This window comes from Ovis aries, chromosome 16, assembly GCF_016772045.2.
Source record: "Ovis aries strain OAR_USU_Benz2616 breed Rambouillet chromosome 16, ARS-UI_Ramb_v3.0, whole genome shotgun sequence".
Taxonomy (NCBI): Eukaryota; Metazoa; Chordata; class Mammalia; order Artiodactyla; family Bovidae; genus Ovis; species Ovis aries.
This window is the reverse complement of record NC_056069.1, coordinates 44,116,467-44,130,825: the sequence shown is the minus strand read 5'-3', so window position 1 is coordinate 44,130,825 and position 14,359 is coordinate 44,116,467.

Sequence of the window (14,359 nt, the reverse complement as noted above, 5' to 3'; positions counted from 1 at the left end):
TCCTTCTCAAACATATTTTCTGTCTCTAGCTAATATCCTTGAAATCAAACACCACATTATCTTTTTATCTCTGGTCTAAAAGCTTTAGAAATTGATTGACTCCAGTGATAGTTGGCCAAAGCCTAGTATAATTATTCATTAACACTGTGACACCACACAGGTCTTTATCACCTGGAACTGTTTCACCAATGATAACCTAAATATCCTTGTATCTGAAAACAGCATCTTAACTAATGAATCTAGTTTTCACATTTGTTGAAAAATCTAAATATCAGTCTCCTGTTAAGATATTCTCAGTCATCATTCAGATTTTAATTGCACAACTTCCTGTAAAGAGTTGGGGTTGTATGAGTGTTCATTTCCTTTTTTTACAGTTTCATTGAGATAAAATTGACATACAATACTGTATAAGTTTAAGATTTACAGCCTAATGACATATACCCACTGTGAAGTGATTACCACAATGCATTGACATCCATCATTTCATATATTCAAAAAGGTTTTCTTTGTGATGAGATCTTTTAGGATATACTTCTAAATGTACTATACAGCAGTGTTTTGTCTTCCCTGGTGGCTCAGTTGGTAAAGAATCCATCTTCAATGTAGGAGACCTAGATTCAATCCTGGGTTGAGAAGATCCTCTGGAAAAGAAAATGGCAACCCACTCCAATATTCTTGCCTAGGAAAACCCATGGACAGAGGACCCTGACAGGCTGAATTCCATGACATCGCAAGAGTTGGACATGACTTAATGACTAAACCACCATCTGTGTTAATTACAGCCATCATGTCGTGCATTATATCCCAGAACTATTTTATCTTATAACTGAAGTTTGTACCTTTTGACAACTCTCATTAATTCTCCCACCCCAAGTCCCATCTCTGGGTGACCACAAATCTGATCTCTTTTTCTGTAAGTTTAGTTATTTTTAGATTTCACAAGTAAGATCCTATAGTACTTGTTTTGCTCTGTTGGACTTCTTTCACTTAGCCTAACTCCCTCAAGTTCCATCCACACTGTTGCAAATGACAGGACTTCCTTACTTTTTTATGACCAAATGGTATTCTATTCTCTGTGTGTGTTTGTATATATCTAAATCCACTCCAGTGTTCTTGCCTGGAGAATCCCAGGGACGGGGGAGCCTGGTGGGCTACGGTCTACGGGGTCGCACAGAGTTGGACACTACTGAAGCGACTTAGCAGCAGCAACATCAACTTTATCCATTTATCTCTCGATGAACACTTAAATTGTTTACTTGTTTCAGAGACTATAAATTATGCTGCAAGAATAAGGGAGTGCAGATATCTCTTTGATATAGTGATTTTGTTTCCATCAGCTATATACACATAAACAGAACTGTTGAGTCATAGTAGTTCTATTTTTATTTTTCTGAGCAACCTCCATACTATTGTCTATAGTGGCTACACCAATTTACATTCCTAGCAACAATGCACCAGAGTTCCCTTTTCTCCACATTCTTGCCAGCATCTGCTATCTCTTGTCTTTTTGCTGATAGCCATTCTAACACATGTAAGATGATACTTCATTGCAATTTCTTTGCATTCCTTAATGATTAATGATGATGAGTATCTTTTTATGTATGTGCTGGCCATTTGAATAGCTTCATTGGAAATATATCTATTCAAGTTCTATGCTCATAATATTTGACAAGGGGGCCACGAATCCTCAATGGAGAAAAGATAGTATATACAATAAATGATGTTGGGGAATTAAGATGTTCACATATAAAAGAATGACAAGACCTCTGTCTTACACAATCACAGAAATGAACTCTAATGGATTAAAGGCTTAAATATAAAACCTAACACCTTAAAAATTCTAGACAAAAACACAGGGAAAAGCTCCTTGACAGATTCATGACAGTGATTTTTTTGCTTTATACGACACCTAAAGCACAATCAGTGGAACACAAAAATAAACAAAAGTGACTACATCAAACTAAAAAGTTTCTGCATAGCAAAAAGGGATGATCAACAAAATGATAAGGCAACATACAGAATGAAAGAAAATACTTGTAAATCATGCATCTGATAAGAGGTCAAAATACATAAGGAACACATATATCCTCAATAGCAAAGTGACCAAATAATCAAATTTAAATGGCTATTCCTTTCAATGCTGATTGATAGTACAAGAGAATCACAAGCTTCTTAGAGAACCCCAGCAAATCCAATAAAAAAAATATACCTAATTCTGCATCATCCATTCTGTCTACTTTTACCGTTCACACTTTTAGGCTGTAGAATATTTTCTGAGAAACTGGTTTAAGTAAAGAAAATACTTCATCTTTCCTTGTTTCACCTGTATGTTTCTCTTTCCTTTAATTTATATCTTGTAAAAGTTATATGGCATTTCATAGGAGTCCTTAATCCTCACTCTTCTTTATTCTCCATCAATGACCTAATTAATTTTTCTTAAAGGCTAAAGCTTTGATCATTATATCTTTGGAGATTTGCACGTCAAATATTTTGAAGATATAGTATCTTTTTGAAAAGATCAATATATGCTTGGAATTAACATCAAATGAACTGCTTCTCAAAATTAAGGAAAAAACAAAAACACCTAGAGGGCTTATAAAAACACATATTTCCAGGTACACTCCAAACCTCTTACTTTTAGAGGAAATTAGGAAGGTTGTTGTTGTTGTTGTTGTTGTTGTTGTTTAGCCCCTAAGTTGTATCCAATTCTTTGTGACCCCATAGACTGCATCAAGCCAGACTCCTTTGTCCATGGGGTTTCCCAGGCAAGAATACTGGAGTGGGTTGCCATTTTTTTCTCCAGGGGATCTTCTCAACCCAGAGATCAAACTTGCATCACCTGCTTTGGTAGGCAGATTCTTTACCACTGAGAAACCAGGGAAGTCCCACATTATTAGACTTTTTGAGATGCTTTATTCATTCATTGTTGCTGCTGCTGTTTAAGTGTATATTCAACATTATTTCCACACTGTCACTGGTATTTATCTCAGTGACAGCAGAGATAATATGTTCTTGCATGGAATCCTTTTTAATCTAGTAACTTTTTCTTTTTCACTCAGTCTTTGATTTTTCTTTTCAAAATACCTGAAATGTCTATGTGCTTACTTCTAATTAGATCCAAAAAAACACTGAACTGAACCAATTTTTCACAACTTCTTCAACCTCCACCTTGAAATCTTCTCATATCCTCCCAATTTTTATCTAACTGCAATGCATGTACTCATGAAACTCTGATTCCTTAAGGTAAAAAACTGTGAAGGAAACAGTGGCTATATACCAATTTGAATTGAGGTAAACTGCATATAATATTAACGTTTAAGTGATATATAATTATGTTTGCAAATTAGAAGCTCTGAAAAATCCTGCAAAAGTTTTAAATGTGTTTAATTCAATGTGTCTCAAACTTATTTAGATGTAGAGTGCCTCTTTAGGGATATGCTGATATCACTAGTGAATACTGTCTTAGGACAATGCGAAAATACTTTCTATGTATTTGGTTTGTTTTAGCAAAAAGATAGTTTTTATCTAAATTTTTGCATAGTTCTCATTACCTTCATTTTTTGCCACATCTACTAATGAAAATTACTTTCATTTACAGATTCATTTTTAAATCATTTCACATATACCATCACTATTTTAACTAGCAATGTTTACTGCGGGGAACTAAGTTATATTAGAAAGGAATTATAATAACATAGCTAGACCATGAGCTTGAATCTGTACACTGATCCTTACTTGTGTGATTTAAAGCAAACTATAAAAGTAGCAAGTCTCCTGAAAAGCATCAAAAGACCAATTGTATGCTAATCCCTAGCACACAGAGCATGGTAGATAATAAATTCTCGACACATCACAGTTTAGCAATCAATTGTGTAGTAGCTTCAAAGCATAAGTACAGGGGAAAAAGCTGTTCTAACAATTATGATGCTCATCCATTAATCCACAGTCTACTCTTGTTATATAAATAACCATCAGAAAGCAGCAAAGATGATGTTGCCATTAGCTTCATTTTGGGGGTGTTATGAGAAACTGTGTTTGGAATCCTTCTATTCTGTTTGCATAAGGATACCATTTGCTTCATCATTTCACTACATCATTTTTTTTTTCCCTTGAGAATTTGAAAAAACTTCAAATACTAGAAATTTTTTGTGTTTCCCTTAAGTAATTGTTGCGTTTTTCATGCTATATTTTTGTGAGCCTCAAACATTAATATTCCTTTTGAAATACCTATTAAGTAAGTTAAGTATTAGTCACTCAGTTGTGTTTAACTCTTTGCTACCCCATGGACTGTAGCCCGTCAAACTACTCTGTCCATGGGATTCTCCCGGTTAGAATACTGGAGTGGGTTGCCATCCCCTTCTCCAGGGGATCTTCCTGACCCAGGGGTCAAACTCCTGTCTCCTGCACTGCAGGCAAATTCTTTACCATCTGAGCCATCAAGGAAGCCCTATTAGAAAGCAATATATGAGAGTTCATATATGTATTTGCATTTAGGGTAAAAACACTATGCCTGCATCCATTGTGCTTGGAACCATTTTGTAAGGAAAGATAACAATAAATGTGTGTGTATAAGTATATATGCACTGTGTGTGTGTGTGTGTATATATATATATATATATATATAGTTACGTGTGTGTATTACACACTCACATGTTGCAAGACTAGTGTGAGTGTGAAGTCACTCAGTCATGTCCAACTCTATGTGACCACATGGACTGTAGCCAACCAGGCTCCTCTGTCCATGGAATTTTTTAGGCAAGAGTACTAGAATGGGTTGCCATTTCCTTCTCCAGACTAGTACAACTACGCTTTTAATAAGTTCACCATTCCTCTGGATTTGGATATAGTATTCCCTGTTTATGCATGCACAGTCACTCAGTCATGTCTGACTCTTTGTGACCCTTTGGACTGTAGTCTACCAGGTTCCTCTGTCCATGGGATTTTCCAGGCAAGAATACTGGAGTGGGTTGCCATTTCTTCCTCCAGGGGATCTTCCTGACCCAGGGGTTGAGCCAATGTATCCAGTCCTAAACAGTTAGTATGAATAACTTAAGGCTCAAAATATTCTATTATATAACCAATTAGTAAAATCAGGAACAATTATTAAAATCAGGAAATGTAACACCTATGCAATACTATTATCTAATCTAAGTTATTGGTATAATTTCATTATAATTTCAATTTTCTTGGTATTGCCATTTATCAGTTTTTCCCCATATGGATACAGTTAGTATCAAGCATTGCATTTTATCATTATGTTTATTTAGTCTATTCTATAGGAATTCTTTATTTTTTTTTAAATCTGAACCATTCTGTGATCTAAAGGTGAGTTATTTTTGTAGAATGTCCCTCATTAGGATTTATACAATATTTCTTTCAGATTAGGTTCAAGTTATGCATTTTGTTTATATTACTACAAATATGATGTGTTCATCATGGTAATCATATTAGAAGCCATGTAATATCTGATTATCCTAAAGTTCTGTGCTAAGTTTCTTTAGTCGTGTCCAACTCTGTGTGACCGCATGGACTGCAGCCTGCCAGGCTCTTCTGTCTGCAGGATTCTCCAGGCAAGAATACGGGAATGGGTTGCCAAGGCCTCCTCCAGGGGATCTTCCTGACCCAGGGATCAAATTCATGTTGGCAGGCAGGTTCTTTCTAACGTCACTTGGGAAGCCCATCCTAAAGTTGGTAATATTAATTTTGATCAGTTGGTTTAGGTGGAGTCCACTGTATCTCTCCTGTGTAAAGTTTTTATTTTCCATACTGTCATTAATAAGTAATTTATAGCAAGATACTTTTCAGACCCCATAAATATCTTATTTCTCTTCACTATACTACTGACCAATAGTTTTACCAACTATTAATGATTATATGGGGTTCAGTGATTACCAGGTGGCTCAGTAAGGAGTCACCTGGTAATGGCTCTGCTTGGCAATGTAGGAAATGTAAGTTCAATCCTGGGATCGGGAAGATCCTCTGGAGAAGGGAATAGCAACCCACACCAGTATTCTTGCCTGGAAAATCCCATGGACAGAGGAGTCTGGTGGGCTACAGTCCAGGAGGTCACAGAGTCGGACACTACTGAGCAACTAAGCACACAGACACAATGATTATATAATTACATCATTCTTTATGTATTATTAGCTGATTTTTTTTGCAAGAAAGCACTATTTCTTCTCTTTAACTTTTCTGTCCATTTGTTTATAACACTAATAGCTAATGAAACTTTATTAAGTAAATTATAATCAATTGCTACCACTATTTATTTTGATGTCCAAATTATTCTAGATGTCCCCACTGAAAGCCTCTTCAAGCTGGCCCATATTTCTTTTCCCTCTGTCTACACTGTTTTTTTGACTGTTTCCCTCATTTCTAGCACCCTGAGGTATTACAAGTTCATCTTAATTTTTCTCAGCCTAAGTTTATCAGGAAATGGAGTTTTCTCTAATGATCCTTGGATTGTTTCAGTGGAAAATGATATAAGAGTTAAAATATGGGACCAAGGCAAGAATGCCTACTTTCACCCCTCCCCAGTCAATATTGTACTGGAAGTCCTAGCTAATATAATCAGAAAAGAACAAAAGAGGCATACAGATTGAGAAGGAAGAAATAAAACTGTAGTGGTTTGCAAAGTACATGACTGTCTTAGTTAAAAATCCCAAAAAGCCAATAAAAAGCTCCTAGTAACTAATAAGCATTTATGGAAACATTGCAAGATGCAAGTGTATTACATGAGTCATTTGTTGTCTCATAAATAACAACAAATAATTGGAATTTTAAATTTAAACATACTATTTAACAGCAAAAACTTTAAGCATAAACCTAATAAGCAATTTTATATATAAAGAAAGCAATAACTTTTTGGTAAGGAACTTCCCTGGTGGTCCAATGGCTAGGCTTTTTTAAATTTTTTTTTTCACCTTTCAATGCAAAAGGTATGGGTTGAATCCCTGGTTGTGGAACTAAGATCACATATGCCTTGTAGCCAAAAACCAAAACATAAACAGCAAAAACAATATTGTAACAAATTTAACAAGGACTTTAAAAATGGTCAACATCAAAAAATCTTAAAAAAAATAAATCTCTGGTAAAAGACATCAAAGAAGCTTTCTTTAAATGAAGATTACATATGTATGTATTGGAAGACTCAATAATGTCAAGATGTCAGTTCTTCATAGAGTCAATGAAATCTCAATCAAAACCTCAATATTATTTGGATATTAACAAACTGTACTACATTCTAAACTACATATGGAAAAGAAAAAAAGAACAGCTAACACAACCTCAAGTGAGGACAAATTCATAGGACTAACAGTATGTGATTTCAAGAGTAAGTACAAAGCTACAGTAATCAAAGTAATATGTACTGTCTGTACATCTAAAACTAACACAGCATTGTAAATCAACTATGCTCAAATAAGTAGTTGATTTACGTGTTATTTTTTTCTTTTAAAAAGAAAAAACGTCAGATGATATTGGCCAAAGAATAGACAACTAGATAAATGAAATAGAATAGAGAGGCCAGAAATAGACCTATATACATATAGCCAACTGGTCTTTCACAAAGGAGAAAAGGTATTCAATGGATAAGAATACTTTCTGAACAAATGTGCTGTAAAAGCTAGACATACACCTGTAAAAATATTTTAGAAACCTAATAATTTTATATAGGAACTACAAATTGATTATAGACCTATATGTATAATGCAAAACCATAAAGTTCCTAGAAGATAACACAGGAGAAAATCTAGGGTGTCTAGAGTTTTGCATTGACTCTTTTTTTTTTTTTTTTTTTACACTACCAAAGGCACAATCTATGAAGGGGAAAAAGAAGTAAGTTGGAAGTCATTAACATTAAGAACTTCTCTGTGAAAGACGATATTAAGGGAATAAATATACAAATCATGTAGGAAGAAATTGCAAAATATTTATCTGATAAAGGATTATTATCTAAAATATATTAAGAACTCTTAAAAACTCAACAAGAAAACAAATGAAACTATCAACAAGAGGGAAAATATCTGAACAACTATCAAGAAAATATACAAATGGTAAATAAATATATGAAAACATTGTCAACATATGTCTTTAGAAAATTGAAAACAACAACAGCACAGAGATGTCATTACACACCTATTACAAAGGCTAAAGTCAAAACCACTGACAACACTAAATGCTGGTGAGGATATGGAGCAGTAGGAATTCTCGTTTATTGGTTATGGGAATGCAAAATGGAACAGCCACTTTGGAAGACAGTTTGGCAGTTTCTTACGCAGCTAAACCTGGGATTGAACCTGAATCTCCTGTATAGCTAAACGTAGTCTTACCAGAAAAATCTAACAATGGTGCTCCAAGGCATTTATCCAAGTGAGCTCAAAACTTCTGCCTATGTGAAAGCTTAACACTAATGTTTATAGCAATTATATGCGAGGTTGCCAAAATTTGGAAGCAACCAAGGTGTTCTTCAGTGAACGGATGAACTGATGGTGGTAAATCCATTAAATACTATATCATTCAATAATAAAAAGAAACACATTCTCAAGCTGTGAAGAGAGATGGAGGAATGTTAATTGCATATTGCTAACCGAAGAAGCCAATCTAAAAAGGCAACATATTACTTGACTCCAACTATATGACACTCTGTAGAAGGCAAAACTGTGGACACAGTAAAAGGATCAGTGATCTCCAGGATGCCAAAGTAGGTGTGGAGAGAAAAAAGAATAAATTGGTAGAGCAGGGCAGTGAAATTATTGTAATGCTGGATCTAGGTCATTATTCATTCATCAAAACGTGTAGAGTGTATAATATAAATAACAAACTTTGATGTAAAATGTGAATTTTAGCTAATAATAATGTATTAGTGTTAGTTCATCAACACAACAAAATTTCATCCTAATATAAGATGATAACAGGGGAAACTGAGGAGAGAAAGATGAATAGATATATGGGAACTATCTCTACTCTGTTCAATTTTACTATAATCAAACTGCTTCAGACAAAAGTATTAATTGTCTAAAAACTAAGATATGGATGTTACGTGTGCTTATTGACATTGGTGTGTTATTTCTTCTGGGTTTTTTCAGAAAATAGAACTAGAAAGAAGTACAAATGTACATATGCAATACATATATACATACAATTATGTATGAATTTTAGGTTCATATATACGAGACCCTATGGAATGTAGCCTGCCAGGCTCCTTTGTCCATGGGGATTCTCCAGGCAAGCATACTGGAGTGGGTCACCAAACCGTTCTCCAGGGATCTTCTTGACTCAGGGATCAAATCCACACCTCTTACGTCTCCTGCATTGGTAGGTGGGTTCTTTACCACTAGTAACACCAGGGAAGCTCCTCATACATATATACAAATATATAAAACTATATGTAGCTTTTATATATATATACAAATATATAAAACTACATATATATAAGATGTATGTATATATAAAGTTTTATGTACTAATCTGTACTTATACTCTTTAATTTATACTAGCACTGAAAATTCCAATTCAATCTGCACTGAGTGGGCATTCTAGTCTGTCCTCTTTTCATGTTTATAACACCCTGCTTCATCTGTGAAAAAAGAAAGTCAATGAAATTACTATTTTTCCCCAAGTCTGGAGCTCACAGAAAATGTTTTAGAAACATTCATATTACTATGGAAAATAATTTTATTAAGTTTATTTGTATATTTAAATTGATAGTTCAGACAAGTGACAGTCATCCATGTAACCTACACCCCTATCAATGTGTAGAACACGTTTTCTTATGCCAAAAGTTTCCTTGTTTCCGTTTTCTTAATTTCCTCATCTGGCAGCAATCAAATTCTGGGTTATTTTTCTCATGAAACATTAGTTTTGTCCAAAACACACATAGACACATAAACACACCCCTCTATTTGTATGGGTTTTAATTGTCCTGCTTCTTAAACCCTACTCAGCATCTTGAGCTCCATGCATGCTGTTGAGTGTAAGAATCATTTACTATTTTTTGCCTTGCTAAGTAAAATTCCTTTCCTTCTTTCCTTTTTCTGTGGATTAATCAAGAATTTTTTATTTCATTTTCTCTATTGGCATTACAGACAGCTATACCTTCTTACCCTGTTGTTTATTTCTTTGAATTAAAGTTTAATTTTCACAGTATATTTTAATAATGTATTATTTATATGAACTATAATCTTTTATTATAGACACATTGTATAATACATACATATCATAGATATATATTGTATAATACAAGCATATAATATACACGTCTGTGATATATATAATACTTATCTTACACAGAGCTGGACTGAATGTCTTATAACCTATCCTGAATCTTTTAAAAGAAGTCATATCAATGTTAATCTATTAAATGAGCAAGTGATGTTTTGTTGCTGATGAAATCTATTAGCTTTAAAATATTATCAATATTGAATGAATATGGACAACTTCATAAAAATAGCTTATACTCTTTAAAAAGTTTCAGTAAAAATCTATATTAAAAACAAAGATTTCTGTTGCTACAGGCAAGATTTAACCTTCATCAATCACAATCATCTATTTTTGCTTACTTTGTGAAGTTTTGTGAATGGTGCTACAGGAAGTCAATTAGTTTTATGTAGGATTTTGAAGGCAAAGTAACTTTGTAAAATTTTAAAGCAGATAAATGAACAAAGATTCTAAATCAGGAATATGCTCTTTATTCTGCTTCTATTTAGATAAGTTTAAAGTATTATTCACTCCAGGAGTTATTTTAAATTATGCTCCCAAAAGGCACTTAAGAAAAACTTAATGTGTTTCTATATTTATTTTCCCCTTCTTAGCCTCTTTTAAGTTTTTTTTCAAAGCTATCGTCCCTGAAAAGTGTCTGAGCTGATAATCTGACAATGTACATACCACTATTTTGTCCAGTTAAATTATCCTGCTTTATAGTAAAACAAGCAGTTTCCAAAAATGAGACAATCAATTCACTCACACAATGAATCTTGGAATTGTATTTTCTTGTTAGAAGTCCAAATTATATAAAAGGCCTTAGTCCTAAGATAAATTTTGGAGCAAACCCTGTGACGTAATAACTTCAAGTAGAACAATGGGAGTTCAAAGCATCTTTGTTCCAATTCCTCTAAATTTCTTTATACTGTCAAGGAATGAGGCCTGTAGAAACTGCAATGCATGTGATCTTTGACACATAAAATGATCATTGTCTCTCATTTCCAGTTAAGAAGAAATAACACTTCCTGACTCTGAAAAGACCATACGTAAATCAAACTTGTTTTTGTGCTGATTGTATCACATCTTCACCCAGTACAACAATAATTATGTACTAGTTTTTAAAGGAAAATTTTTCTTCCCATTATTGGTATTATTATTCTGTGAACAGAGATACATTTCTAACCCTAAACCTTTTGCTAACTTTTTCCTGATTCCACTACTGAGGAGGTGTATCTTGTCTGATTCCTAGATTTGAACAGAATGACAACGCTTGTATGTGTGTGTGAGGGGGGTGGGGGTGGGTATTCTCCTCAGTTTTCTATTCTCTCCCTATACTGGAATTGTATATTCATACTTTGCATGTAAGTTTCTAATGCTCAGAAAATGAAAGTTGCTCATTAGTGTCCAATGCTTTGCAACCCCATGGGCTGTATAGTCCATGGAATTCTCCAGGCCAGAATACTGAAGTGGGTAGCTGTTCCCTTCTCCAAGGGATCTTCCCAGCCCAGGGATCAAACCCAGGTCTCTTGCATTGCAGGCAGATTCTTTACCAGCTGAGTGACAGTATGCTCTATTTTACATACTTTTCAGTCCTTCTGATTTGTCTGTATTCACATGACTTGCTTTGGGCAAGAAAATACGGGCAGAATTATCAGGCCAGTTTTGAAGCCAGGGCTTTAAGTAGCATTGCTTGATTCCAGTCTGTGCTTCAGTGATCTGTCATGAGAAAAGTATGATTAGCTAGGTGCTGGTGCAAAGAGAATGCAGAGATGGAGCAAGTGTTGGAAGTGTTAGTCGCTTAGCTATGTCTGACTCTTTGCAACCCCATGGGCTATAGTCCACCAGGCTCCTGTCCATAGGGTTTTCCAGACAAGAATACTGGAGTGGGTAGCCATTCCCTTCTCCAGGGGAATTTCCTGACCCAGGGGTAGAACCCAGGTCTCCTGCATTTTAGTCAGATTCTTCACCATCTGAGCTACGAGGGAAGCCCACAGAGACCAAGGAACAAAGCTAAAATCTACTGCAGCTGAAGCCCAGCCAAGTCGGCCAGTAGCCTAAACAGAGCCACCCTCCTAACACATAGACTGGAAATAGAGAAAAGCATGTGCTGTTTGAATTACTGAGCTGGGAGTGTTTGTTACAAAGCCCTGATGTAGCATTGGTGAAGAAATACAACATGCCTGTCTAATATCGGTGCTATTTCTATTCTTGGGAGTGGCTTTCTCAAAGATAGCACTTGTCAGCTTCCCTTTACACCATGTCTTAGCCAACATTGTCTATTGCTGAGAGGCTAAGGGTGCCCATGGCTGCTGAACTGTATTTAATAGGAAGTCTGATAGAAGAAGTTTTCACACATCAATGTATGGAGAAGTAGTTCTGGCTTATATATGATTTAATTTAAACTAACTAGAATGGCCTGTTTTGTGGCTATTATACACATATACTGTACCTCTCCTTTTAACTATTAAAGAAAAAACAAACACATTTGAAAATCAAAATGCAGTAACTCTGGTTCAGGCATTCAAAATGTAGCTGGGAGGCCACTGTGTCTAGGTAGACTGATTGATTTTAATGAATGTGGTTTTAGACACATTTCTGCATTACTGAGAACTTGATTTTCTAAACTTTCAGGCCAAGGATGTGACCAGTCATTCTCAAACAATACTTGCTAGCAGCTGCCAGCTTCAACCTTATGGCCTCAAGGCCTCCCTTGTAACTACGCAACCATTTTGGACTCCAACCAATTCTTACTTATGAAGCATCCTTACTTCTTGCAACATCCAATCCTAATTTTTGGCAAATATTTCATGTACTTTTGAGAGTTTTGCCTCTATATAAACATAATTTATTTTGTAGTCCAGCAGAATACAAGTCAAGGGCTTCTTCAATCTGCATCTCAAGGGCCATAATGCTCAGTTTGGCCCTCAAATAAAGCACTTTTCTATTCCTTTGGATTATTCCCATCAACAGGTCCTTGTGGCTCTCAAACTAAATCAAATTCCCCAGTTTATTTTCTAATAAGGATATTTGTCTTCTATATTTACTCTTTCACAAAAGAAGGAAGATAATATAAATTAAAGACTCGCTGGAAACATAAGCAAAAGGAGCATAATTGTGAAACCTGTTTCCTAGAGACAGGACCATTGATCTTAGAGGGATTTTTTTCTTTTGTACACTAACAATTAGGCCTGGGCTAGGACACAGGTCTAAATAATTGAAATGCAGGAGGAAAAGAAAAGTTTATAATATGGTCCTCACCAGATTTTCAAATCTCCCAGAATTTGCAGACGAATTCAACATTTGTTTAGCTATATACATTAACACTGTTCAGTCGTCCAATTGTGTCTGAGTCTTTGCAACCCTATGGACTGCAGCATGCCAGGCTGCATTAACATAGGTTTCTCCTTTTTAGAGGATTGATTCATCCATTTAAGGACCAAAATAAATAATTTTTTGAATGTTCTTTTTGTGTCAGCATTGAAGAATTAGGCTTTAAACTTTGCTAAAAATCAGTATTCCACATCTGCTCAACTGTCAAATCATCTAGGTAATTGCTAAAAAAGGTCCTTTCTAAAGGTAATTGCTAAAGAAGGTCCTTTAGTGACACTACATCCAACATGCTCTTTTCAAGAACACATGGGCTGTTTACCAAAAGAGATAGAACACAGTATATACAGAAAATAGCCATTAACAAACATCTGACAGGAAAAAAAATGTAAAGGCAATATGTTCTATTTACATGAACACAAAAATTCCAAATAAACTATGAGGCAACAGAATCCATAAATATTTCATGACTATATGGGGTTTACTAGAAAAAATTCAAATTAGTTAACATTCAAAAATTATTCAAAGTAATCTAGCATATTGAGAATAAAAAATCAACAAGATCTTTTTGCTAAATAAAATATTGAAATAATTGATGAAGCAAACAGGTGACAATTAAAGTAAATCTTAAAAATATGCAGAATAGGAGCATCTTCAATCTGGAAAGATATAAAAATATGCAACTAATATTCTACTTAAGAAATCAGCTTTTTTCTGAGTTTGAAAAGAAAAAATAATTTCCAATATCTTCAATTTTTAATATATTGTATTGAAGGTCACCTATGCAAATAAAACAAAGGAAATGAAATTAAGAGTGGTAAAGAATTAAAAC